Raw genomic sequence first — 27,542 nt, 5'->3', positions numbered from 1 at the left:
TAGCTCCATGAGATCCACTTTTTAAGCTTCTGCATATGAGTGAGAACCTGTGATATTTGTCTTTCTGTGCTTGGCTTATTTCACTGAACGTAATGGCCTCCAGTTCCATCCATTTTGCCACAGATGACAGGATTTCATTCTTTTTATGGCTGAATAATATTTCATTTTGTGTGATATGGTTTGGCTGTGTCCCTACCCAAACCTTATCTTGAATAGTAGTTCCCTTAATCACCACGTGTCATGGCGGGGGACCCGGCAGGAAGTAATTGAATCATGGGGGTGGTTACCTTCATGCTGTTCTCATGACAGTGAATGAATTCTCATGAGATCTGATGATTTTATAAGGGGATTTTCCCCACTTCGCTCTGTACTTCTCCTTCCTGCTGCCATTTGAAGGAGGATGTGTTTGTTTCCCTCTGTGCCATGATTGTAAGTTTCCTGAGGCCTCCCCAGCCATGCGGAACTGTGAGTCAGCTAAACCTCTTTATAAATCACCCAGTCTCCAGTATTTCTTCATAGTGCATGAGAATGGACCAATTCATTGTATATGTACCGCATTTTCTTTATTCATCTATTGATGAGCACTTAGGTTGATTCCATATTTCAGCTATTACGAATGGTGCTGTGATAAACACAGAAGTGCAGATATCTCTTTGATACATTCACTACCTTTCTTATATCCCCCAATTTTTCCCTTTTTTGTACCAACTGCTGCATTTTAAAAACAACTGATATATAGCAATTCCACATACCTTTGTGTACATATTTGTTACTTCTCTAAACGGTAAGCTTTTTGTAGTTAAGGACTGTGCCGCCTTGCAGAGTACCTTGCCCACTTATTGAGAAAAAATAAATTTTGTTGAACAATCATTGGACAGATGTAGACAGGATGAAGATGCGAAGAAGCAGGATGTATGCAGGCCCAAAACAAATAAATAAATGAATGTCTAAATAATAACTTCATTTGGATCTAAAAATTATGTGTTGCTGTGGAAACAGATTTGTCATTACATTCCTGTAGTAATAGACAGTATAAGTAGTGATCGATCTGCTTGTGGTATAGCATGGACCCCATTGCTATACTGCCTTTTGATTTTTAAATTCTCCTTAAAATCTGGTAATTGAAAGAGAATTTAAAAAAACTGAAAATCAGACATGGCACTAGAATAATTTTAATAATATAGGAGATACAATCTAGTTATCCATAGACAAATACTTCCCTAATCTATTTATAGAATGAAATCTTAAACATTTGACCTACTGTCCAAAATTCAGTTTGCAGATATGCATTTGCTTTGTTTGCAGGGTCCTGCACCCTCCTTTGGCAACAGACCCCTCTGCTTCCTACAGTTTGGTTCAGGGCCGTTTTACACATTTACTTTACCTATTGTAGGCAGTCCACTGGGTTTCCCAGCTCCATTTATGTATTATTAGCATTCCACCATTTATGTGGAATACATCAGAAATTAATAGTACCTTGGAGTTGTGCAATGCAATAGGCCATCCGTTTAGCTCCTGAAGACATTTGAATGTGTGACCTTTGTTTAGTAAATAAATAACACATAATTATTTTAACTTTAAAAAAAAATCAAGTGCTACCATTACCTTGTAAATAATGTACCTTAAATGTTAATTGGGTTAGGAAAACCACTAGAAATGAGGAATAGGAAGATTCTGACCAGATGTATGCAGGCCCAAAGCAAATAAATAAAAAAAGGCAAATATTGTAAAACTTCAAAAAAGACTTATTCAGGAATGAAAGTTTTACTTTTGATCTTCATTATTGACTGGCTTGATTGCCTTGTTTCTACTTTAGGTTCTTTCTTGCCCTGGAGACTCAATGATTTTATGTCTAGTGGTTCATAAGTCACAAAATATCTGGAATTAGGTGGTAAGTATTTTTCTTTCCATAGTGCAAGCCTATAAAACCTCAGCAGTTTGTATTTTGAGGCAATCAAAACTAAATGGAGTCCTGCATAATTTGCTTCCTCTTTCTAATGTTTCCATAAAAACAAAATACTATAGACAACCCCTGAAATATAGAGACCTTTTCCTTTCTGAATGTAAATGGAATGAAAATTAGCTTGAACAATCTCTCTACATATATATATATTTAAACATAAAAAATACCACATTTCACTTTGCTCACATACTATACAATGATTAGAAATTTTAAAAATATTTGAGTAATTACTCCTTTTAAAGATGAAAAGCCAACAACAACAACAAAAAACCTTTTGGATAACTTGAGATTTTTAGGGAACAAAACTAATGACAGATCATTACTATTGCGTAAACTCCCTTCAAAATATCTCTGAAAATGAAAGAGATGGGAGATAAAACCAGCGAAGCCTCAGAACTTTTTATTAAATCACCCATCTTTTCATTTCTACATCATATGAATAGTCAGCCCTTTTGCTGCTAGCACAAAATGACCCTACAATGTTCACAATGGCTTTTCCTATCCTTTTATTATAAAAAATATCTCTCCTTCCTTTTCACCTTCTGGGAGACTTTTGGCCCTAGAATTTCTAGAAAACTTGAAAAAAAAAAGAATCTGAAGGAAAAATGGAAGCTGACTTGGCAGATCTGGCCATGGCGTGGGTGATAGGCTCTGACACTGAGTTAAGGAATATTATTTTGAAGGGAGATGTTATTTTTAGAGCCAGACATGGTGCTTTAGAAGAGATAGAAACAGACAGCGCCTTTCTCCTAAAGTGCCAGCACTTTGATTTGGCCAGGACAGCATTCATGAGAATGAGGCCTGGAGAGTGTAGCTGGCAGGCAAATAAGCATAATGAAGCTCCCAGCAGAAGGGGGCTTTCAGAAGCTAGTTGAAGATGAAGCTAGAAGGGCCTCAGGGTAGGAGATTATTCAAAAATTAAGAAGGCAGCTGAAAATATGGCATAGAGAGCTGGGGAACCTAATGGAAGTTGCTCTGGGGAAATAAAAAAGACTGAGAAGGTCAGGTGTGACTACATATGAAAGAAAATAAGGTACAAATACCTAATGCATGAGGGGCTTGAAACCTAGATGACGTGTTGATAGCTGCAGCAAACCACCATGGCACATGTATACCTGTGTAACAAACCTGCACATTCTGCACATGTATCCCGAAACTTAAGTAATATAAAAAAAAAATTTTTAAGATGTAATAAAAAGAAAAAAAGTAAGGACAAGGGTGAAAGTGAGAAAGGATTTAAAGAGACTGACAGCTGCAAGAGAAAGCCCAGTGGAATCAAATGACTTGGGAACATAAATGGCATACCCTGATTGAACTACTTGATGAGTGATGTCTATTTTCAGATTTTATGTTAGGCAGAGCAGGGATAATATAAATTAGGTTAACATGCATGCTCTCGGTTAGATATTAAGCAAAATAAGAACTGAGAACTTATCTGCAAATAAAGTGACTGGTCAGGAGAGCATTAGGATTGTCTTCCAACATACAAACTCTGTATTATGAAGACCAAGAGGAGAATCTTTGTGGAAATGACTAGAATAAGCCTAATTTATTTATGAGTTAAATTCTAAAATATACACTAGTGAGAAAAAGATTGCTTATGAACTCACCAAAGTAAAAATGTTTTCGGAATAGTGATGAAGATTTTCCCATCTATATTTCAAAGTGTGATTGTTACTAGTTCCTGAGAAAAACTGGGAAGAAGCCAAAGGTAGAACAACGTAGGAGAAAGGCATGATTTTTAGTGTAGCAAGTAGATGTATGATTTGGCTATTAGGGGAGAAATTGATAAAATTCAATCACCTGCCTATAACAGAAATAATAATGCAAACAGGGATTTAATTGGCTTAATTCAAAGGGTTCAAATGGATGCAGACTAACTGTAGAACATTTTCTAAAAGCAATAAATTTACCATAATTTCATACATTCACCAGAAGAATTTAAAATTAACTAGAATGTGACCTTACAAGGCCTGAAAATCCCATTATTCAATTTGCTTATTATAATGGGTAGAAATAATCCTTGTCTAAATAGATGATGGGGCTAGATGACATAGCCTAGGGAGCCAATAGGTATCCTTTTAATTGCATAATGTCCATTGAAATATATTAGACCACTTGTGTTTGCAATGTGTTGAAACAATTTGATGTTATATTTGCAAACTCATTGGCATTGGATGGTGTTTTTCCTTATTTAAGAATGTTTCTAATAAAATTTCAGATTAAAAAGATATAATTTAATACTAAAAATTTTAAGGGAAAGCTTTATACATAAGCTGATGAGTATTTAATATTTGGATGCTACTCACATTGAGATATTGAGAGATGGGAGGGAAAACACTTTCAATACTTCAGAATACAACAGGAAAGTCTAATGACTATACTGCTAGAAAACATTTGGAATTTTTTGACATTATGAATTTTTAGGTTATGATGGTTAATACTGAGTGTCAACTTGATTGCATTGAAGGATGGAAAATATTGTTCCTGGGTGTGTCTGTGAGGGTGTTGCTAAAGGAGATTAACATTTGAGTCAGTGGGCTGAGGAAGACAGACCCACCCTTAATCTGGTGGGCACAATCTAATCAGCTGCCAATGAATATAAAGCAGGCAGAAAAACATGAAAAGGGGAGACTGGCCTAACCTTCCAGGCTCCATCTTTCTCTTGTGTGGAATGCTTCCTGCCCTCAAACATCAGACTCTAAGTTCTTCAGTTTTGAGACTCGGACTGGCTCTCTTTGCTCCTCAAGCTTGCAGACATCCTATTGTGGGACCTTGTGATGGTGTAAGTTAATACTTAATAATCAGTTGGGCCACCAGGTAGCTGGTTGGCTTCTGTTCATCTTCACTTTTTAATCTAGGAATATCTTTAGTTAACAGTTGTGTGGAAAATGAGTCAACTGCAAATATTTAGAGGTAAATTTTAGGGGCACTAGTAACGAAATATTATTAAACATGGTTATGTGCCAGGTAATACAGAATTGACACAAAAGGAACTTAAGTGTTGGGGTCATTGGGCTTAGCAGATGACACACATGGTCTCTTTTTGTCCTCGTGACACTCAGTGTGGGAGCAAATATCTTCATGTCATATATGAGGCAACTGAGGTTTAGAAAGGGTAAAGAACTTCCTTAAAGTTCCTGTTCTGGTATGTGAAGGAGTCAGACTTAACTGAGATCCATGGTTTAGCCACGACCGAGCTTGCCTCAGTGTGAATTTACTCCTGGTGGCAGACAGTTGATCAAGGTGGACGTAAAAGAAGCATATTGTTGAGGAATCACTAGAGCTGGTGCTCGTAGTTATAGAAGTGGGGTAAATAATTGCATGACAGGGACACATTCCTTTCTTAATACTGTTTGGTAGTTTCCATAACACACCCTAGATTATTATGTGTCAGGCACCACACCTGATACGGAGATACAGTGGTGAAGAAAACAAAGCTTTCGGTTTTGTATAGCCTATAACCTCAGGCCTGCCACCCTCTTGATAAAACCGATCTCTTGCCTACATGTGACTTATACCCTTAGTCTTATGCCATAAAGCTCTTGGCCACATTCTGTACTTCATTCAGCCTGCCTTGTTTCCATCTTCCCTCCTATATCTGGCTGGCCCCTGCCCCTCACCAAGGCAGTTGACTGACCTGGGGTCCTGTGGGAAGGTCTAGACAGGGCCACCTAATGAGTTCATGGGTCCTGGGTACTTCTGCCTTCATGGGCCCCTCTTCCATAAACATCAAAGTAAAAATTATGTTTCATGACTGAGTTGATATCCAGATGACTCTATTAACATTACATGCTAAACTATTTTCTTTAACCTAAATGGTTTTTTTTCTTCTGTTTTTAAAACAAATTAAAACATTTTCATGGACTCCTAAAAGTATTGCAGGCCCTAGGTCCTGCATCTACTGTGCCTAATGGATTCACTGGTTGTGGGTCTAGTCACCAACTGGCAAAAAGCTGTTGCTGACCTGAAAGTCAGACAAAATTAGTCAATAGATACCCTCTTTGATTGATTGTGACCTGTCTGTGAGTGACTTTTCTGGGAGTTTAAGGCTTCTGCCCTTTTGCTTTGACTGCTATGATCATCACTCAGTTGTCACTTGGTAATTGCCTAATTATATTATTTGGTGATAAGTGAAGTTTTTAAGTGACAAACTCTTCCAAACAGCTGTGATTGAATTTGTTTTTGATACTTTATTCAATTTACAATTGCATTTGTAAAATCAGAATTAGTCTAATTTATTTAATGACCCACATCACCGGCTGTAGGATATTTTCTGAGGGCTTTTAATTATAAATGAATCAACACCATAATTTTAGAAGGGTTCAAGTGAAGTAGGCACTGACATAATTTCCACCATTGGTTCTCAGCTAACGATTTAGTAATTTCCCCCTGCTACAGTAAAAATCTTCTTAATAAATACAAAATGTTTTTCCAAAAGGTTGAATTCATCTAGTAATGTAGAGATCTATCTTTCTCTTTTAAAGTTTTGGAATCTAGTTATTGACCTTTTCTATTCTGTTCTCAGGATAAATATATTTCTTTGAATGAAGTTAATGATGTTATAACTGATCCTGAACAAAAGGTTAAGTTCTTATAAGCACCAGAATTGAATTTTTGGTTAATTTGTTAAAGTGGTTTCATCTATGCTTTTGTTTTTCCTCTAAACTTAAGTGTCCCTTAATTAGCCTTACCTTAAAGGGAATTTGCATTATGTTTCACTCTTTTAGGGAGACCATGATGATGACATTTGGAAGCATCTCAGGAGACAAGAATAAAACATCATTTTTTTCCCACTTCGCTAACAACTCAGTGTTCTGAAAAGTCTGGAATGTGCTATGAAAAGTTTGTGTGCTTAGTGAAATGTTGTACAATTGGCCAATCCACTAAGTCTTGGGAAATGTCTTAGGAGCTTGGCAAGAAGAAGTTCTCAAGAGAGCCTGAATGCTGCCAGTTTCCAATTGGCCAAGACACATTACAAGGACAACTGTCTCTCTGAGCAACCTGGCATTTCCACTCCAGTTGGAACCTGCAAGGGGAAGATGCGCAGGGGAAGAAGATTAAACAAACCTTTTCAGATTTCTGGTCCAGGTGAATTTTTCATTTATCTGGTGTGCTTTACTCTTCTTTTGATCACTGACCATTTCCAATATTAGGGAACACTGGACACATTGCAGGTTCATTTTTAGAACTGATCAACAGCCAAGGAAAATGCAAGATGAGTGAACTGATCTATCTTTATACATAAACACAAGGCATTTAACCTGCCTGAACAGTTCAAATTGTTGCTAATAAAATTTTAGATCTGCTCTGTGAGGCAACCTGCCTGTCACGTTGGCTGTTGCTCAAGTAGCTCCCACCCTCGATGCATGTTTAGGAAATGTGACAGCTGTGCTCTTTGCCTGGCTGCTTCCATTTATGAAAACATGGGGGTAAATGGCAGTCACCCCCATAGGCCATTTACCGTGAATCTTCTTTTCTAGGCACAGCCAAGAGTAAACGCCCCCAACAGAATCGAGTAACAGTCATTCAGGGCCTACCTCAAATAGGTTTAATTTGCTTTTTATAAAAAAGGCCTCAGGAAATTAAAAAATTTGTCTAATTGAAATTCTAAAAAACGTAGTTTTTTTTTTTCCTTAAAACAATACCCATTTTATGTGATTTTAACATATCCACTTCTGATGGTAGCTTCTCTAGGGAAGCAAGACAAAAATATCCAATTATACCAAGTAAAATTTGCCACCTAAAATTTATCTTCTGGGTATGGCTGGGGAAAGATTACAGGGCTTGGGGCCCACACATGCCCCTTTGGCAAATCTGATCTCATTCTATCTTGTAAGCATTGTCAGTGGTGTCATCTCTGAAAAGAAAACCTAGTGGCAGATGAGTTGAGACAGTTCCTTCAGTGTGGGTTACTAATTTATCTTTGTTTGTAGAATACTGGTTTCCTTTATCACCATGCTCCTTCTGTCCCTGCATCTTTCAAAGTGCTCCTGGGATTTTGCTTATGCCGTGTGATGCTTATCAGAGTGGTCTCTGCCCTATCTTGTGCAGTCAGCGCAGAAAGGGAGCCAGGGAGACTCTGGAGCAAGCCCTGCCACATTTCCCATGTTCCCATCTTTGCCCATGTTCCTATAGTCTGAAAGCCATGCTTTGAAAACTCCCCCTTCCCCTGCCTTTTTAGTTTCTATTACAGTCTCACTATTGTGGATCCCTGGGCCACCACAAAAATACTAGTCTAATGGGGCTTAAGCAAGTGAAGGCTTCTATCAGATGACTGGATCAGTATGGAAATTTCATGCACTGCTCCTAATAGGTCTCATTACTCTATGAGCAGACATGCATATCTACTTTTTTTGGATGGGATGCTTTGAGCAGAGCTCTTCTCGCATGTAATGAGTGATGAATGAATAAGTGAAAGGAGAATCCCAGTGAACAACACCTCTGTCCACTTTCATGTCTTTGATGAGCACCAGGAGACTTTCCCAGATTGTCCCACTGGTGTTCACTCCAGTGTTTTATCACGCAAATTATCCATTTCCATTAGTACATATATTTATACCCCTCCTAGGTGCCAGGCATTTTGTTAAAATGTCAACCTCCAGGCCAGTAATTCAGTGTCTCAGGCATCAGAAATCAACATGGAGAGATGCTGAACCCAGCAGACAATCCTAACAGCAGGTGGAAAGTGCTTTGCTAGAGACATCACAGGGGCTGGTGGGAATACAGAAAGAGCACCTGGCCCTGACTAATGAGGTTAGAAGAGATGCCACTTTAATTTTAAAAATTAAGTGGCATTAGCAGTGAAGAATGTAAAGAAGGGAGTAGTAGGAAGGAGAGAGAGATTGGCATTTTGAAAGCATAGAGACTTGAAGCTTGAAGAACTAAAAGCAAATGAACAAGATCTTCATTGTATCCAGATTAGGTATCTGCTGTTTTTCTACAGCCCATCTCCTCCTGTTGGATAATCTTTGGAGATGAGGCCTAATTGTCCAGCATTTCCCACATAGACATCTTCATATGTTTATGATCACTTCTGGTCTCTACACTTTAAGAGGGAGACACGAATAGTGACTTTTGTTCAGAAGGAAGAAAACAATTTGTGAGAGAAGTTAAAATTGAGTCATAAAGCAGATGCCTGAAGGAGGTGGTGGTGTTTGGTCTGGAGAAATGACAACTCAAGGGGCTTCAAACCTTCGAAGGATTATTGTTCAGAAGATGGATTAGTCCAGGTTTGACAGTTCCCCACAATACCGCTATGTTTCCTATCAGACATCAATAATTAAACAAAGCCTTTGTTCCCTTCAAACACCAGATGCAGCCTCACAATCCCCCTCAGCAAGGTGCTTTCAGCAGTAAATTCTGTACCGTAACTCGGATTAAAGTTTTCCCCATTCTTAGATTGGACAGGAACTGTGTGTTCCTGAGGGTTCAATTGATACCAATGGGTAAAAGATATGGGATTCAACTTTAAAAACTGTCAGAGTTGATCAGTGATGGACTAGGTCACTCCTAGGCTTAGTGAGTTTCCTAATATGAAAGGTTTTCAGAGATATATATTAGAAAAAATGTATCATATAAATTTTTGTGATGCCTCACTCTCCCAACCCTAGCCTTTTGGTGAAAAGGGCCAGAAAGTAACTGTCCCTGAGAAGCAGTGAGGTCAGAGGTACCCCATGTCTAGGGATGACTGGGGTCTTCTTTGGGTCACAGTGGCAGCACTCTGGTTGAGATCCAAAGCAGAAGATGCACCAAGGGAAAGGCTGAACTCCAGGCAAAGGGTTTTCAGTCTTGCCATGGCATTTACTGTGGGGCATGTGGAAAGAGCACCACTTTTTCAGGGACCACTAGTGGTTTAAAAAATTGGGATGTTAGAGGCAACTGTGACAGGCTGGAGAGTCATGGCTTTTACCCCTTTAACCTCCTGAACTCTAAAGTGACCCTGAGAGAAGAAAGGGCCTTCAGTAATGGTGACAGAATTTCCTGCCAGCCAAATAGGCATGAGGCTTAGAGTCAGATTTTATTTTACTTAGATGAAAAAAAAAGGATTTCTTCTACATGTACTTTTGTTTAGTGGCTAAGGTTTGCACCTATTACAATATGACCAATAATCATTGGCCAGGGGCTGGGTGCAGTGGCTCACGCCTGTAATCCCAGCACTTTGAGAGGCCGAGGTGGGCGGATCACCTGAGGTCAGGAGTTCAAGACCAGCCTGGCCAACATGGTGAAACCGTGTCCCTACTAAAAATACAAAAAATTAGCCATGCATGGTGCGTGCCTATAATCCCAGCTACTTGGGAGGCTGAGGCACGAGGATTGCTTGAACCCGGGAGGCAGAAGTTGCAGTAAGCCGATATCATGCTACCAGCATGGGTGACAGAGCAAGACTCTGTCTCAAAAAAAAAAAAAAAATCCTTGGCGAGGAAGTCATCAAGGAGATTCAAACATTGAAACCAGTGTGGATTACTTAAATTGTCAAGTCTCTCTCAATTCTGAGATGTTATACTTTTTTTGATTCATGAAATTGGTAATCAATCATTTTCTTTACTCTTATTTAAGCAGAACAACTCTAATTCCTTCTAGTCTACCTCATATGATGTGCAAGATATCTTCATTTACCTTTTGCACATGGCTTGTAAGCTTTAACAATAATTCCGAATTCTTTTAAATATATGGTTCCCCAAATCTGATACTATTGGCTAAGCATAGCCCCAAATTCTGCATCTGTGAAATGCAGCAATTAGTAGCACCAGTTCAAGGACAGATCCACTGTGAAATTAATGAAGCTTCACTTCAGGGCTCCTCTCACGTTTTCTGGGACTCTTCCAAGACCTTAGGAGCAGGGTTGCTAGATTTAGCAGATAAAAAGATATGGGACACCCAGTTATGTTTGAATATCAGATTCAAGTATATAATAAAGGAATACATATATATATATATATATATATATATATATATATATATAGTACAAGTATGTCCCAAATTTTGCATGAGACAATATTATACTTAAAAATTATTCACTTTTTAGATGAAATTCAAATTTAACTAGGAGTCCTGTATTTTATCTGGCAACCCCAGCAATAGAGCATTAGTACTTTTTTATTTTTCTTCTCACAGACGGAGGCCAAATTGGTTAAGCTCTATGCCCCCCAAACCTGGATTCTCTTGTGTCCTTAAAGCACGAATAACTTAAAGCACATTACCATTATTAAAACTACCACGGTTATTGCTGTTGTTTTATGAGAAATATGCCTCGATAAAGAAAGGCCACATTTTATGGCCTTTGCTGACATATTCAGCTTAGGATGAACCAAGAACAGCAGCTCTCTTTTTCCTCACTCATGTTTAATTACTTTTCCTGTGTTGAAAATTCCATTTGCATTAGGCCCTCTCTATTCACAGCATTTTAATTAATCTGTAGCATGTTCCTAGCCACATTCCTCACCACTGCTTCTCCTTTCAATAGATAAAGAGAATAAATGTAACTTAGAGTCAAACAGGATTCTCTCACTCGTGCGAAAGCCTGTGAAAATATTATTGGAATACTCACAAAGAGAAAAGGAGAAAGAAAAGAAATTGTATTCTAAGGCCAATTTTCTGCTTTATTTTTATAGCTCAATGCCATTTTTATGATTTTTGAATAGCCAAAGAGGTCTTTCTCCTTTCCCCTGTATTTTAACCCACTAGTCATTTAGGAGACCTGCATCAGCTCACTTCACCCTGGGCAGTAGCTCTATGGATGTCCATTTCTGACAATTAGCCAAGTTTTCTCTGGCTGCTTGCCACAGGGAACTGCTTGTCAAACAGGAACAATGAAACTCTATTTTAGCCAAGCTAGTATTTACCTAGCTCACCACCCACTCTACCCCTATCAACTTAAGTTCCCATCAAAACCTGATGAATCCCATGAATCCTTGATAGAGCACTGCCAACCCATGAGGAGGGCTTGGTGCTATTCCTCAGCATCTGGGATATAAAGGACTTTCACTGTGCTTAAGTAAACAATATGTTTTCTTACCAGTTTCTTAAGGTTGCTTTGGCAAGCAACTAAGGAGTAGGCTTGTAATATTTTTACATACTATGCTTGGAATCGCTAATGCAAAATCAATTATCTCACCATCGTTTTAAACACTGTGGGAAAAGTACAGGAGTTATGCTAATGGTTCAGAGAATACAGTTTGCCCCCATGGAAGTTATGCTGTTTTATCACTGCTAGTTCTCACCCTGTGCTTAACCTTGAATGATTTTCCTTTCCCAACTGGTATCCCAGTGCCATGGTGTCACTCAGTACCTTTGTTTCTGTACACCAGGTCTATACTAGTTGAACACTTCAGGCCATAAAGTCATAGTCATTTGTTTGCCAGTATGCTTTCAGCAGTAGTTATCTCTACATTGACCAGCCAGTATTTTGTTTATCATCAAATTCAGCCCAAAGTAAACTGAAGAAAAAGCCTGGACATTGTCCTTTATTGCAAGATACAGTGATTGTTTCCTATGGCCAAAGGTTTTCCCAGGGTCAGAGCAGGCTGCTACTTCAGAAAGGTCCTAGGACAGTGTCATGGTATGAAGCAATGTCCTGGGTAAGTACTGAGAATTAAACTTGGTCTCCATTTTTTAAAGGGCACTAAATGACTGCTGGTCTTCAGGGCTTCTACTAATAATACTAATAATATTTATTATAGTAGCTGAAATATTTTGAGGGCTTTCTATGTGCCAGGCTTTGCAATACAGGATTTACTACACTATCTCCTTAAATCTTCACCTCCTGATGAGGTGTCAATATTAGTTTCCCCATTATACAAATGCAGAACTGAGTGGTTAAAGAATTTCTCAAAGTAATAAAACCAATTCATTGTGGAGGTGTTGGTGAAAAGTCAAAATAGATTTGGTGGGCTCTGGCGTTCAGCATCATCTAATGTAATTAATCTTGGACCAAGTGCAGAACCACCTTAATTGAATCCTGGATCTACAGCTCACTTAGAGTTTTTTTTTTTTTTAATTCTGCTTCTTTGTTGATAAGATGAATTTAGTAACAGCATCTGTAGCAACGGGTTGTAAAGATTGAAGGGATGCTAATAACAGTGACACTTACGAATGCTTATCATGTGCCAATCACTGTGTCTAAGTTCAATGAACATATCTGCTTATTTAATTCTGACCACAAGCCTGTGAGGTAGATAATCCTGTCTGTCCCCTTCTAGAGACAAGGAAGCTGAGGTTCACAGAAGTTAAGTAACTTTGCCAAGATTATGTAGAGAGTAAATGAAGCTGGGCTATGAACTCAGGCATTTGGTGAGCTTGGAACCACCTTTACTCCATTGCTTTCAGTAACATAACCAAAGCACTTAGCACAGTGCCTTGCCTCATGGTAACCAATCAATAAATGTTAACCATTTAAGAATATAACTCTGTATCAGACATTATGCTAGGCATTTAACATATATTATTTATAAAATTCTCAGGACCACCTAATAAGATATCAATGAACCCAGTTTTGCATATTTGGATATCAAGTTGCAGATTAAATATTCGGTCAGTGCAAAAGCCATTGCAGTTTTTGCCATTAAAAGTAATGGCAGATGCTGTTACTAAATTCATTCATTAAAAGTAATGGCAAAAACTGCAATCACTTTTGCACCAACTTTATACTTTGCCCAAGGTTACATCTCCTGCCCAACATCACATTCCAAGTGGGTAAGTATATTGGGCACAGACCCTTTGCTTCTTTGTACCCCAAAACCTGTGGCTTTGACCAGTCTGCCAGACTATAGATGCTATTTTTAGAAATAACAATCTCAGGTAGTGGTATGTTTTTACGCAAGCCTATTAATTTTTCCGTTTCTTTCAAAAGTTCCCATGTAGTCCTTTTGATACTTATTTAGGTTTAGTTTCTGAAACATTATAGTAAAGCATAATCATGAAATTGATCATGTATTACTACTTATGTTTTTTCTTTGGCCTCTCTGTCCCAACAGTCTCCTCATTCAACATTTCTCATCTCACCAGGAGTATTGATGCTATAGGAAGCATTTTGCATTCTAGGGCTCTGCTGCACCTCACTTTGGGGTGATATATCAGACAATCAGTCACAGCAAGATACGAAGTGCCAGATGTTACTTTGTTAGCTAGGATCATCCTTTAAACATCTGTCTCCAGTCCTGAAAGGGGAAATGCCCTAATGTGCAGAAAACATGGCTTTTTATAAGGAAGCATTCAGGCTGCTAATTAGTCACCAGGAGTGATCTAAAAAAAATAAACTTAACCCAAAGGAAACTGGCCATATTCTATAGCTCAACAGTATTTTCATATTCTATAGCTCAACAGTATTTTCAATGGGTGAAGATGGGAGGAGGGGTGCATACTCTAAGGAAGAACTTATCTGATGGCTTCTCTTGTCTTTTTTTAAATCCAGTGGCTACTGGGGTTTTCCTAGGAGCTTTTTCATTTTCTGATTACTCAAATAAAGAATATTTAGAAAAGGCTTGTTATGTGAATGTAGCTGTGCTGCATACTGTAGAGACTTTTATTGTGGGATCTTTTGCCCTTAGGGAGTTACTATTAGACACAGTTTAGTTTACATGTCTTTGCATAGTTGAAATTATTTTGATTGATTAATTTATGTATTCATTAAACATTTTGGAATTGCATGCCTAGTATATCTTTAAGAAAACCAGAATCATGATAACACTGAAATACATATTCTTTACAGGTTTTGTCTTTAGTACATCAACCGTAGGAGCTAACCAGGGAAAACATTATCTTGTAGTAGTTTCCTATTTCTGCTATAACAAATTATTACAAACCTAATGGTGTAAAACAGCACAAATTTATTATCTCATAGTTCTGGAGGTCGAAGATCCAAAGTGGATTTTGCTGGGTCTAAATCTATCTGTCAGCCAGGCCATGCAACCTCTTGCCTTTTTCACCTTCTAGCGACCTAGTGCATTCCTTGGCTCATGGCCTCTTCCTCTGTCTTGAGATCTCTAACAAATACCTCTTTGACTCTGGCCTTCTGCCACCATCATCATAGCTCCTGCCTTTTGTGATTTTGATTTTCCTGTCTCTCTTTTTTTTTCTTTTTTCTTTTATTATTATTATTTTACTTTAAGTTTTAGGGTACATGTGCACAAGGTGCAGGTTAGTTACATATGTATACATGTGCCATGCTGGTGTGCTGCACCCATTAACTCCTCATTTAGCATTAGGTATATCTCCTAATGCTATCCCTACCCCTTCCCCCCACCCCACAACAGTCCCCAGAGTGTGATGTTCCCCTTCCTGTGTCCATGTGTTCTCATTGTTCAGTTCCCATCTATGAGTGAGAACATGCAGTGTTTGGTTTTTTGTCCTTGCGATAGTTTACTGAGAATGATGATTTCCAATTTCATCCATGTCCCTACAAAGGACATGAACTCATCATTTTTTATGGCTGCATAGTATTCCATGGTGTATATATGCCATATTTTCTTAATCCAGTCTATCATTGTTGGACATTTGGGTTGGTTCCAAGTCTTTGCTATTGTGAATAGTGCCGCAATAAACATACGTGTGCATGTGTCTTTATAGCAGCATGATTTATAGTCCTTTGGGTATATACCCAGTAATGGGATGGCTGGGTCAAATGGTATTTCTAGTTCTAGATCCCTGAGGAATCGCCACACTGACTTCCACAAGGTTGAACTAGTTTACAGTCCCACCAACAGTGTAAAAGTGTTCCTATTTCTCCACATCCTCTCCAGCACCTGTTGTTTCCTGACTTTTTAATGATTGCCATTCTAACTGGTGTGAGATGGTATCTCATTGTGGTTTTGATTTGCATTTCTCTGATGGCCAGTGATGGTGAGCATTTTTTCATGTGTCTTTTGGCTGCATAAATGTCTTCTTTTGAGAAGTGTGTGTTCATGTCCTTTGCCCACTTTTTGATGGGGTTGTTTTTTTCTTGTAAATTTGTTTGAGTTCTTTGTAGATTCCGGATATTAGCCCTTTGTCAGATGAGTAGGTTGCGAAAATTTTCTCCCATTTTGTAGGTTGCCTGTTCACTCTGATGGTAGTTTCTTTTGCTGTGCAGAAGCTCTTTAGTTTAATTAGATCCCATTTGTCAATTTTGGCTTTTGTTGCCATTGCTTTTGGTGTTTTAGACATGAAGTCCTTGCCCATGCCTATGTCCTGAATGGTAATGCCTAGGTTTTCTTCTAGGGTTTTTATGGTTTTAGGTCTAACATTTAAGTCTTTAATCCATCTTGAATTGATTTTTGTATAAGGTGTAAGGAAGGGATCCAGTTTCAGCTTTCTCCATATGGCTAGCCAGTTTTCCCAGCACCATTTATTAAATAGGGAATCCTTTCCCCATTGCTTGTTTTTCTTAGGTTTGTCAAAGATCAGATAGTTGTAGATATGCGGCGTTATTTCTGAGGGCTCTGTTCTGTTCCATTGATCTATATCTCTGTTTTGGTACCAGTACCATACTGTTTTGGTTACTGTAGCCTTGTAGTATAGTTTGAAGTCAGGTAGCATGATGCCTCCAGCTTTGTTCTTTTGGCTTAGGATTGATTTGGCGATGTGGGCTCTTTTTTGGTTCCAAAAACTTTAAAGTAGTTTTTTCCAATTCTGTGAAGAAAGTCATTGGTAGCTTGATGGGGATGGCATTGAATCTATGAATTACCTTTGGCAGTATGGCCATTTTCATGATATTGATTCTTCCTACCCTTGAGCATGGAATGTTCTTCCATTTGTTTGTATCCTCTTTTATTTCCTTGAGCAGTGGTTTGTAGTTCTCCTTGAAGAGGTTCTTCACGTCCCTTGTAAGTTGGATTCCTAAGTATTTTATTCTCTTTGAAGCAATTGTGAATGGGAGTTCACTCATGATTTGGCTCTCTGTTTGTCTGTTATTGGTGTATAAGAATGCTTGTGATTTTTGCACATTGATTTTGTGTCCTGAGACTTTGCTGAAGTTGCTTATCAGCTTAAGGAGATTTTGGGCTGAGACAATGGGGTTTTCTAGATATACAATCATGTCATCTGCAAAGAGGGACAATTTGACTTCCTCTTTTCCTAATTGAATACCCTTTATTTCCTTCTCCTGCCTAATTGCCCTGGCCAGAACTTCCAACACTATGTTGAATAGGAGTGGTAAGAGAGGGCATCCCTGTCTTGTGCCAGATACAGACTGGCAAATTGGATAAAGAGTCAAGACCCATCAGTGTGCTGTATTCAGGAAACCCATCTCACGTGCAGAGACACACATAGGCTCAAAATAAAAGGGTGGAGGAAGATCTACCAAGCAAATGGAAAACAAAAAAAGGCAGGGGTTGCAATCCTAGTCTCTGATAAAACAGACTTTAAACCAACAAAGATCAAAAGAGACAAAGAAGGCCATTACATAATGGTAAAGGGATCAATTCAACAAGAAGAGCTAACTATCCTAAATATATATGCACCCAATACAGGAGCACCCAGATTCATAAAGCAAGTCCTGAGTGACCTACAAAGAGACTTAGACTCCCACACAATAATAATGGGAGACTTTAACACCCCACTGTCAACATTAGACAGATCAATGAGACAGAAAGTTAACAAGGATACCCGGGAATTGAACTCAGCTCTGCACCAAGCGGATCTAATAGAATCTACAGAACTCTCTACCCCAAATCAACAGAATATACATTTTTTTCAGCACCACACCACACCTATTCCAAAATTGACCACATAGTTGGAGGTAAAGCTCTCCTCAGCAGATGTAAAAAACAGAAATTATAACAAGCTGTCTCTCGGACCACAGTGCAATCAAACTAGAACTCAGGATTAAGAAATTCCTGTCTCTCTTACAAAAACTCTTGGGACCCTCGTGATTACATTGGGACTATCCACATAATCCAGGATAACCGTCCTACCTCAAGATCCTTAATTTAATTACAACTTCAAAGTACCTTTTACCATGAGTATTAGTTTCCTAGGACTGCCATGTTCCCTCTAAGACTCTTGCTAGAGTCCTTTCTTATGTCTTCCTTGCTTCTGGCAGTGGTGGCAACTCTTGGCATTCCTTGGCTTGCAGCTGTATCACTCCAGTCTCTGCCTCTTGCTGTCACATGGTTTCTTTTTCACATAGCCTTCCTGTGTTTGTTTTCACATGGCCTCTTCCTCTTCTTATGAAGACACAAGTTATATTGAATTAGTGCTCACCCTAATGACCTCATCTTAGTTTGATTACATCTGTGTATTATTCAGGGTTCTCTAGAGAGATAGAACTATGTAAAGGGGAGTTTATTAAGTATTAACTCACATGATCACAAGGTCCCACAATAGGCTGTCTGTAGGCTGAGGAGAAAGGAGAGCCAGTTCAAGTTTCAAAAGTGAACAACTTGGAGTCCGATGTTCAAGGGCAGGAAGCATCCAGCATGGGAGAAAGATGTAGGCTGAGAGGCTAAGCCAGTCTCGCCTTTTCACATTTTTCTGCTTGCTTATATTCTAGCCATGCTGGCAGCTGATTAAATTGTGTCCACCTAGATTAAGGGTGGTCTGCCTTTCCCAGCCCACTGACTCAAATGTTAATCTCCTTTGGCAACACCCTCACAGACACACCCAGGATCAATACTTTGTATCCTTCAATCTAATCAAGTTGACACTCAGTATTAACCATCATAAATCCATCCCTTGTCAACTTGAACCCATGCACATCTCTTGAGATCATATATAATCTCCAAATAAAGACAATAATAAGGTCATAATTATGCCTAACATAATACAACTATCCTTCATACAACCAATGCCCAACCCAAATACTATTACATAAAGTTAACAATACTTAAATGCTGATGTGAAGTCAATAAATCTTATGTCACATGATAAGGAGAAAGGAAATAAAATGAAGATATTTTCTTAGTACAAGTGTATACATGCACAAACATGTTTTTAACAAAAGAAGGAGGAAATTCGTGACAGTTACAGTCCTTGTAGCTGCAGTTGGTCACGTGGTTGTAGCTGGTATTCATGACTACCTTCTTCTACTACCCATTCTGTATTCCCTTGCTTTCAGCAAGCACCTCAGCAGGTCGTGTTTTTTTCCTGGTGGAATGACCCAAACCGCCATTCCTGAAGGGCCTGGGTCATTTGTAGTCCTTCCTGGATTGGGCTGTTGTAGTTTCCCATTGACCTTAATCACAGGGCATGGTAATACTAAGAGACGCCCAAATAGATCTCCTGTATTCCATGTATACTCTTCCTTACTTCTGTTGTGGAGTAGTAGACTGATTTCACCTTGATAGTCCAGGTCAATCACCCCAGCCAACACTGTAATTACCTTCTTAGCCTATTGACTCAAAGGTAGGAGGAGCCCAAAGGGCTCAGGTGGCAATCTTAACTTTCAGTTTAATGGAATCATTGTTGTGTCTCCTGATGGCAGTGTTCATACCTCTGGAACTAAGACCTCTAGGCCAGCAGAATGTAATGTCTCAAGAACAGGAAGCAAAATTTTTCCTAGTGGACCACTAGAGGTGATTGTGAGTGGTGCCACTTCCACTTCCTGATTCCTGGATCCGTGAATCCTGGCTATGGGAGAAACAGTATCATATATTGGATGCTGATTCAGAGCATACACGGCCTTCTGGAGAATTTTGCCCCAGCCCTGCAAAGTATTATCACCTAGTTGACATTGTAATTGTGACTTCAAAAGGCCATTCCACCGTTCTAACAATCCAGCTGCTTCAGGATGATGGAGAACATAGTAAGACCAGTGAATTCCATGAGCATGAGCCTACTTCCACACTTCTTTAGCTGCAAAGTGAGTGCCTTGGTCAGTGGCAATGCAATGCTGTGTGGAATACCATGATGGTGGATAAGGCATTCCATGAGTCCATGGATGGTAATCTTGGCAGAAGCATTGCGTGCAGAATAGGCAAATCCATATCTGGAGTAGGTGTCTATTCCAGTGAGGACAAACCTCTTCCCTTTCCATGATGGAAGAGGTCCAATATAATCAACCTGCCACCAGGTAGCTGATTATGGCACCTGAGTAATGGTGCCATATTGAGGGCTCAATGTTGGTCTCTGTTGCTGGCAATTTGGGCACCAGCAGTGGCTGTAGCCAGGTCAGCCTTGGTGAGTGGAAGTCCATGTTGCTGAGCTCATGCATAACATCCATCCCTGCCACCAAGGCCACTTTGTTCATGGGCCCATTGGGTGACAACAGAGGTGGCTGGTGAAAGAGACTGAGTGGTGTCCACAGAACAAGTCATCCTATCCACTTGATTACTAAAATCCTCCTCTGCTGGGGTCACCTGTTGGGGAGCACTCACATGGGATACAAGTGTCTTCACAGCTTTTGACCATTCAGAGAGGTCCATCCACATACCTCTTCCCCAAATTTCTTTGTCACCAATTTTCCAATCATGCTTCTTCCAAGTCCTTGACCATCCAGCTAAACCATTGGCTACAGCCCATGAATCAGTATATAATTGCAGATCTGGCCATTTCTCTTTCCTTGCTAAGTGTACAACCAGGTACCCTGCTCAAAGTTCTGCCCACTGGGAAGATTTTCCTTCACTGCTGTCCTTCAAGGATGTCCTAGAAAGTGGCTGTAGTGCTACAGCTGTCCACTTTCAGGTGGTGTCTGCATATTGTGCAGAACCATCTGTGAACCAGGCCCTAGTCTTCTCTTCCTCTGTCAACTCATCATAGAGAACTCCCCATGAGGCTATCGGTGCAGACTGGGGAAGAGAAGGCAGGGTGGCAGGAGTGGACACCATGGGCATTTGAACTACTTCCTCATGTAACTTACTTGTGTCTTCAGGACCTGCTTGAACCTGATCACGTATATACCACTTCCATTAGATGATGGAATGCTGCTGCACACAACCCACTTTATGGCTAGATGGGTCAGAAAGCTCCCAGTTCATGATAGGCAGTTCAGGTCACATGGTGACTTGATGACCCGTAGTCAAATGTTCAGTTTCCACCAAAGCCCAGTAACAGCCCAAGAGCTGCCTCTCAAAAGGAGAGTAGTTATCTGCAGAAGATGGCAGGGCCTTGCTCCAAAATCCTAGAGGCCTCCGCTGTGATTCACCTATGGCAGCCTGCCAAAGGCTCCAAAGAGCATCCCTATCTGCCACTGACACCTGAAGCACCATTGGATCTGCCGGGTCATATGGCAGAAGTGGCAGAGCAGCATGCACAGCAGCCTGGATTTGTTGGAGAGCCTTCTCCTGTCCTGGACCCCACTCAAAACTGGCAGCCTTTTGGGTCACTCAATAAATGAGCCGGAGTAACAAACCACAATGAGGAATCTGTTGTCTCCAAAATCCCAATAGGCCCACTAAGCATTGTGCCTCTTTCTTGATTGTAGGAGGGGTCAAATTCAACAGCTTATCCTTCACCTTAGAAGGAATATATTGACAGGCCCCAAACCACAGGAGCCCTAGAAATTTTACTCAGGTAGAAGGTCCCTGAATTTTGGTCAGATTTATTTCCCATCCTCTGGGATGCAAATGTCTCACCAATAAGTCCAGTATGTTTGGTACTTCTTGCTCACTGGATCCAATCAACACCATGTCATCAATGTAATGGATCAGTGTAATACCTTATGGAAGTGAAAAGAGATCAAGATCTCTCTGAATAAGATTATGACACAAAGCTGGAGAGTTGATATATCCCTGAGGTAGGACAGCAAATGTATGTTGCTGACATTGTCAGTTGAAGGCAAATTGCTTCTGGTAGGCCTTATGGACAGGAATGGAGAAAAAGACATTTGCCAAGTCAATGGCTGCATACCAGGTACCAGGAGATGTGTTAATTTGCTCAAGCAATGAAACCACATCTGGTACAGCAGCTGCATTTGGAGTCATCAGTTGGTTAATCTTATGATTACCCACTGTCACTCACCAAGATCCATCTGTCTTCTGCACAGGCCAAATGGGAGAGTTGAAGGGGGATGTGATGGAAATCAGCACCCCTGTGTCTTTCCAGTCCTTGATGGTGGCACTTATCTCCACATTTCCTCCAGAGATGTGATATTGTTTTTGATTTACTATTTTTCTAGGTAGAGAAACCTCTAGGAAAGAGGTTTAATTGACTTACAGTTCTGCAGGGCTAAGGAGGCCTGAGGAAACTTACAATCATGGTGGAAAGGGAAGCAAACATGTCCTTCTTCACATGGCAGCAGGAAGGAGAAGTGCTGAGCAAAAGGGGGAACAGCCCCTTATAGAGCCATCAGATCTCATGGGAACTCACTCATGATCATGAGAACAGCATGAGGGTAACCACTCCCATGATTAAATTACTTCCCACCAGGTCCCTCCCATGTGGGATTGTGGGAACTATGATTCAAATTAAGATTTGGGTGGGAACACAGCGCCAAGCCATATCATCTGTGTAGGTAAGTGTTTGCCCTAGTGTCACATTCCAGAGTCCTTGGATGGAAATTTGCAGAAATTGTGTTAGAATCATTGACAATAACAAAGATTTAGACATTTCAATCACTAGTTTTTTAGAGAATGCCATGGCCTGGCTCTATGGCCTTGGGTAAATCGCCTTTCAAATTTGACCTTAGTTATCTGATCTTTGAATCAGGACGATTAGACAAATCTGAAACGAAATTGCGCAATGACTGATTAGGAATCCGAATGAACCAGTTCGAGACCAGCCTGGCCAAGATGGTGAAACTCCGTCTCTACCAAAAATACAAAAATTAGCCGGGTGTGGTGGCAGGTGCCTGTAATCCCAGCTACTTGAGAGGCTGAGGCAGAGAATTGCTTGAACCCAGAGGCAGAGGTTGCAGTTAGCTGAGATCGTGCCACTGCACTCCAGCCTGGGTGACAGAGCAAGACTCCATCTCAAATAAAAAAAAAAAAAAGGAATCCTAATGAACCTTATGAGCACTGAGAGCCGCAGAAGGCAGAAGCTGTAATTGTGTTAAAAGCCTACTGGTGGACCACAGCCGTGGGTGTGCAAACACAGGAGCAAGAAAATGTTATTGCCTAGTGGCCCTTGATCTCTTCCTCAGCATGACAGAATACTTAAAAGTTAGCTTCTTTTCTTCGATGATAGAATTTAAAATCTAAAGCCTATATTTCTTCTTTAGTACCAATTATTCAAAAGAAAAAATAGTACATTTCAGCTATTTTAGCCCTTCTTGCATTTTCTCTACTTTTCATTTGCTCTTTAAACTTCCAATACTCTAAGATGAGATTTTTTCTTTAATTAATAAAGAATGTATGAAATACTTCAGCAACTTCACACACCCTATTGTTAAACTCACAGTTATCATGGAAAGATGAGAAGAAAAATAAGATATGGAATCTCCCAAAACCCCAGTTAGGTCAAGTGGTATTATATTTTAGAGAAGGAATCACAAAACCTTCAGAGATCTGTGTCTCTAAATAGATTGGGTATTTGCTAATGCTCTGGGTTAATCATAAAGATAAAGGAATGGCTGACATTGTGGTTGCTTAAAACACAGGCAGTAGGAAAAGTCTGAAAATGTAAATTTGCAATTTTGTTGTTGCTCTGTCCTGCATATGTGATGTAATGTGCACACTGTCATTGAGCCCTTACTTTCTTTTGAAAGGTTTTTCTGTGCAAAGGGGGAAATCCATCACACAGATTCATGCACCAAGACCCTGACACATGAGCGTAATCTTGCCAAGCTCTGTCCTCCCCCCTTTTTCCATCCCCTGTGGGACTTAGGGAATAAGTCAGCTTCTCTTGACCTAAGATTACTGACCTATACATGAAGGATTGGGTAAGTCTTTAAGTAATCTATCTTTCTTGGAGGCTAAAGGAATGATCTCTTCATTACCATTTGTTGCTATACTGGGGACATTTGTGGAAAATATCACTTCTTTGCGCACGGTGGTTCACTGTAACTTTGACACTTCCTCATAATAAGGAATATATGGTACAAGAAATAATGTGGAAAGAAAGTCTAGATCTTCTGAATGGTAGCCCGTGTGGAGCCCACTTTCTAAATGTTTTGTAGTAATAGGAAGCATGACACAGAAAAATCCTCAGAATTTCTCAAAGTATGTTCTCTACAAGATGAATTATAGAGGTTGTATCAGTTATGATGGTGTTTTTCTGCAAATATACTTGTCCCTAGTTATCTGAGAGGGATTTTTCCCATGCCCTTGTGGATACCAAAATTCGTGGTTGCTCAAGTTCCCAGAAAAAAGGGCATAGTATTTGCACATAAACTACACACATTCTCTCATATACTTTAAATCATCTCTAGATTACCTATATTACCTAATATGTATTTTTAAAATTGTATTATGTTTTATTGTTGTGTTATTTTTATTGTTTTTTCTGAATATTTTTGATCCATGGTGAGTTGACTCTAACAGAAATCTCAATTACCTTGCTACTCATTGTGTGATTCATAAACCAGCACTGGCATCTCTTGGGAGCTGACTAGGGGCCCAGCCCAGATCTACTGAATCAGAATTTGCATTTTAACAAATCCCCAGATGATTCACCTATTTAAGTCTGAGAAGCTCTTTCCTACCTACCACACTGTCACACACTGAAGGCGTTTACTTATTTGATGCAATGAGACATCCCAGAGTAGGCAGTTCTGAGTTAGTATAGTGTCTCAGTGATTCCATCGGAGACCCAGGATTTCATCATCTTTCTGCTTCACCATCCTAAGCATGTAGGGCTTTGCCTTTATTCATTGGCCTTAGAATCACAAGGTGGGTATTGGACCACTGATTTCTGGTCAAGAGGAAAGGCAACCAGGAAAAGATAAAAGGGACTTTCTCTTGGGGGGCCATTCTTTTCTATTCTGGAAGGACACCTGCCTCATGAAGCACCATCTCTTAGTGCCTATAACTGTGGTGCATGGCTAAGGTTAGACACCAGAGAAGCTGAAGTGTAAAGTATTTAATGTTATCTATACAACAAATGACACAGGAGAAGTAAGTCGCTCTTGGGTGGCCAATCCACTGTCCCTGCTATATTTGTTAGTACATTTAGATAGAGAAAAAAATGGCCAAATAAACGTGGAAAATATATTTAAATAGATTTCCTTTATATAGGGCCACTCAAAATTTTTAATATACCAAGCTTCATTATAAATCTCCCAGAGAGAAGTATAGTATGTAATGTTTCCACTTACCTGATCACAGAACCCCCATTTTTCAGGAAAATATTTTCTGCTAAAAAATCAAATGACAAAAAAAGAAAAAAAAAATAGATTCATAATATTGTCTCTGTCCAATTATTCAACCCTGTTGTTAGAGTACAAAAGCCATGGGCAATAGGTAATTAATTTGGCCCTCTGTGGGCCAGATTTTGCCCATGGGCCATAATTTAGTGACTTCTGTTTTATAGTTAGCCACAACAAAAATATGGTCAGCAATAATATAACCACAACAATGTCTACTGATATGGCACCCTAGATTCTACAAACATTTTTAATATAACTATATATCTATATTATATACCTAACATAACATATATCTATATGTAATATAGAATATATTATATGTAGATATAGACATATACACACAATCTCTTCTGATTCTAACAAACATATGAAAAAGATCATCACTATTTTATGGTTTCTGGAAAATACAGTGTCATGCTGTAAACTTCCCTAAGTAATAGAAACATTCACTAGGGCTCTGGATATTATACTTAGCTAATTGTAGTAACAGTATAATGCTTTGAATTTATACTTTTTCTTCCCTAGGTGCTCAGAGAATTTCTTAATTTGATCTTCATAATTGTCCTTTGAGAGAATCCAGCACCCACCCAATTATGCATATGAGCCTTTGAAAGTATTTCACACACTTTGGATTTATTATTGTACTCTGCAATTTGCAGATCTTAAATCACCCCCCGACACACCCCCAACATCTCCCCTTTCAAGTATACTGGATTATTAAAGGCAGATTGGACTGTTAAAGGCAGCTCAACTTCACTGCTAATAAGTACCACTATTATACTGTGGACATGGGTCTATCATAACATCTATGGTGTTTTGGCACATATGTTTATTTAAATGTTTATGTGTCTTCCCTAAGAGACAATAAACCACATTTAGGCCAGACCTGTGTGTGTTCTGTTTGTCTCTGTCCTCAGTGCCAAACAGAGAACATAACATATGAATGTTGTTGAGTGATGTGCTCTGTGTTAATAGTGGAGGCGGGGAGCCATGGGGGGCAGTGAGGTTGACTTCCAGCTACTGGGCTGCCCTTTGGGTTTCAGAGTCAGTATCGTCTATCCTCACAGATGCACTGCCTCCATCGCTGCAGGTGGCCATCCATTCCAACTCTGCTGGTATTTTCTGTCATGTCAGAGCAATGAGAACAGATCCCAAGGCGACTGCAACGATGTACCTGTGGATTGAGTTCAGGCCATTAAATTGCCATCATGCGACCTATCTAATGTCATTATAGTCCAGCTTCAGCAAAGCAGAGTGATAGAGGAAAAAATGACACAATTACCAACGTATGTGTTCTCAGACTTTCAAAAGAGCCTGAAGGAAGAAGTGTCTGTAATAGATGGAACAGTAGACACACTCTCTCTGTCTCTCTTTCTCTCTCTCTCTCTCACACACACACACACACTCTCTCTCTCACACACACACCCACATTCTGACACACAGAGCCATGCTTTCCAGGGAGAAATTTGTAAATTGTAGGAGGAAAGGAATTACTCAACTAAGGTTTCTGTTTGGATGTGAGCTCAGTTCACTCTCTCTGGAACTCTCTATAGTCAAGTCTCTTTTCCAGGGGCTTATGGAAGAAATTTTGCAAATTCAAAAGTGGGAATGTTGAAAACCTGAAGCCCTTAAATCATTTATCTGGTGACATATGTTTCCTGGTATTTTACTTTGGGATTAAAAAGAAGAAAGAACTATACTGTTGGACTACAAATTGGTCTACAGCACATATTCGATGGAGTATAACAGACCCCTATGTAATTTCATATTGAATATACTACATCTTGGATTCACTAAGTATAAAGTGACTCTTAGAAATGTTGTTTTGGTAGTTTTGACTCAGAACCTTTCTCCTGGAAAGGTCCTTTAGGAATGTTCAAATGATTTCTTACTTGTGCAAGTTTCCCAAGTAGCATCTTGCATGCTTTATTGTGCTGATCTTCTTTCTTAGTGTTCATATGCTTTTTCTTTGTTTTGTTGTTGTTGTTGTATTGGCCTCATTTCTTAGGGAAAGACTTGTGCAAAATTTCCACTTCTCTTAGCTTCTTATAATTTTAATATCAGCCTCTCTTGTCACCTAGTCTTGCAAATAGGCCTGGGAACTTTGGGCATCTTTATGCCTTAAAATTATCTTAAAAATGCCTCCCACCTCCTCTCTAATTAACTGCAATCAGTAAGGCTAGTTGGTGGACACATGGTGTCGTAGCTCTGTGAAATGCTGCCTGATGGCTATAAACACAGCCATATGTTCTCTGTGAAATATGGCTGTAATCACCAGCAACAGGAACAGCTGATAGAAGATGAAGGATCCGCCCTTCTTGTCCTCCTGCGTTATTTGCAAAACCTGTGAGGCACTTTGCAGATTGGCTGAATATTTTATCTTCGCCATCACTGCTTCTGCTAAATTTTCTTTGTATTTTAGCT

Source organism: Pongo abelii, chromosome 1 (genome assembly GCF_028885655.2).
Source record: "Pongo abelii isolate AG06213 chromosome 1, NHGRI_mPonAbe1-v2.0_pri, whole genome shotgun sequence".
NCBI classification, from domain to species: domain Eukaryota; kingdom Metazoa; phylum Chordata; class Mammalia; order Primates; family Hominidae; genus Pongo; species Pongo abelii.
This window is presented reverse-complemented; position numbering follows the sequence as displayed.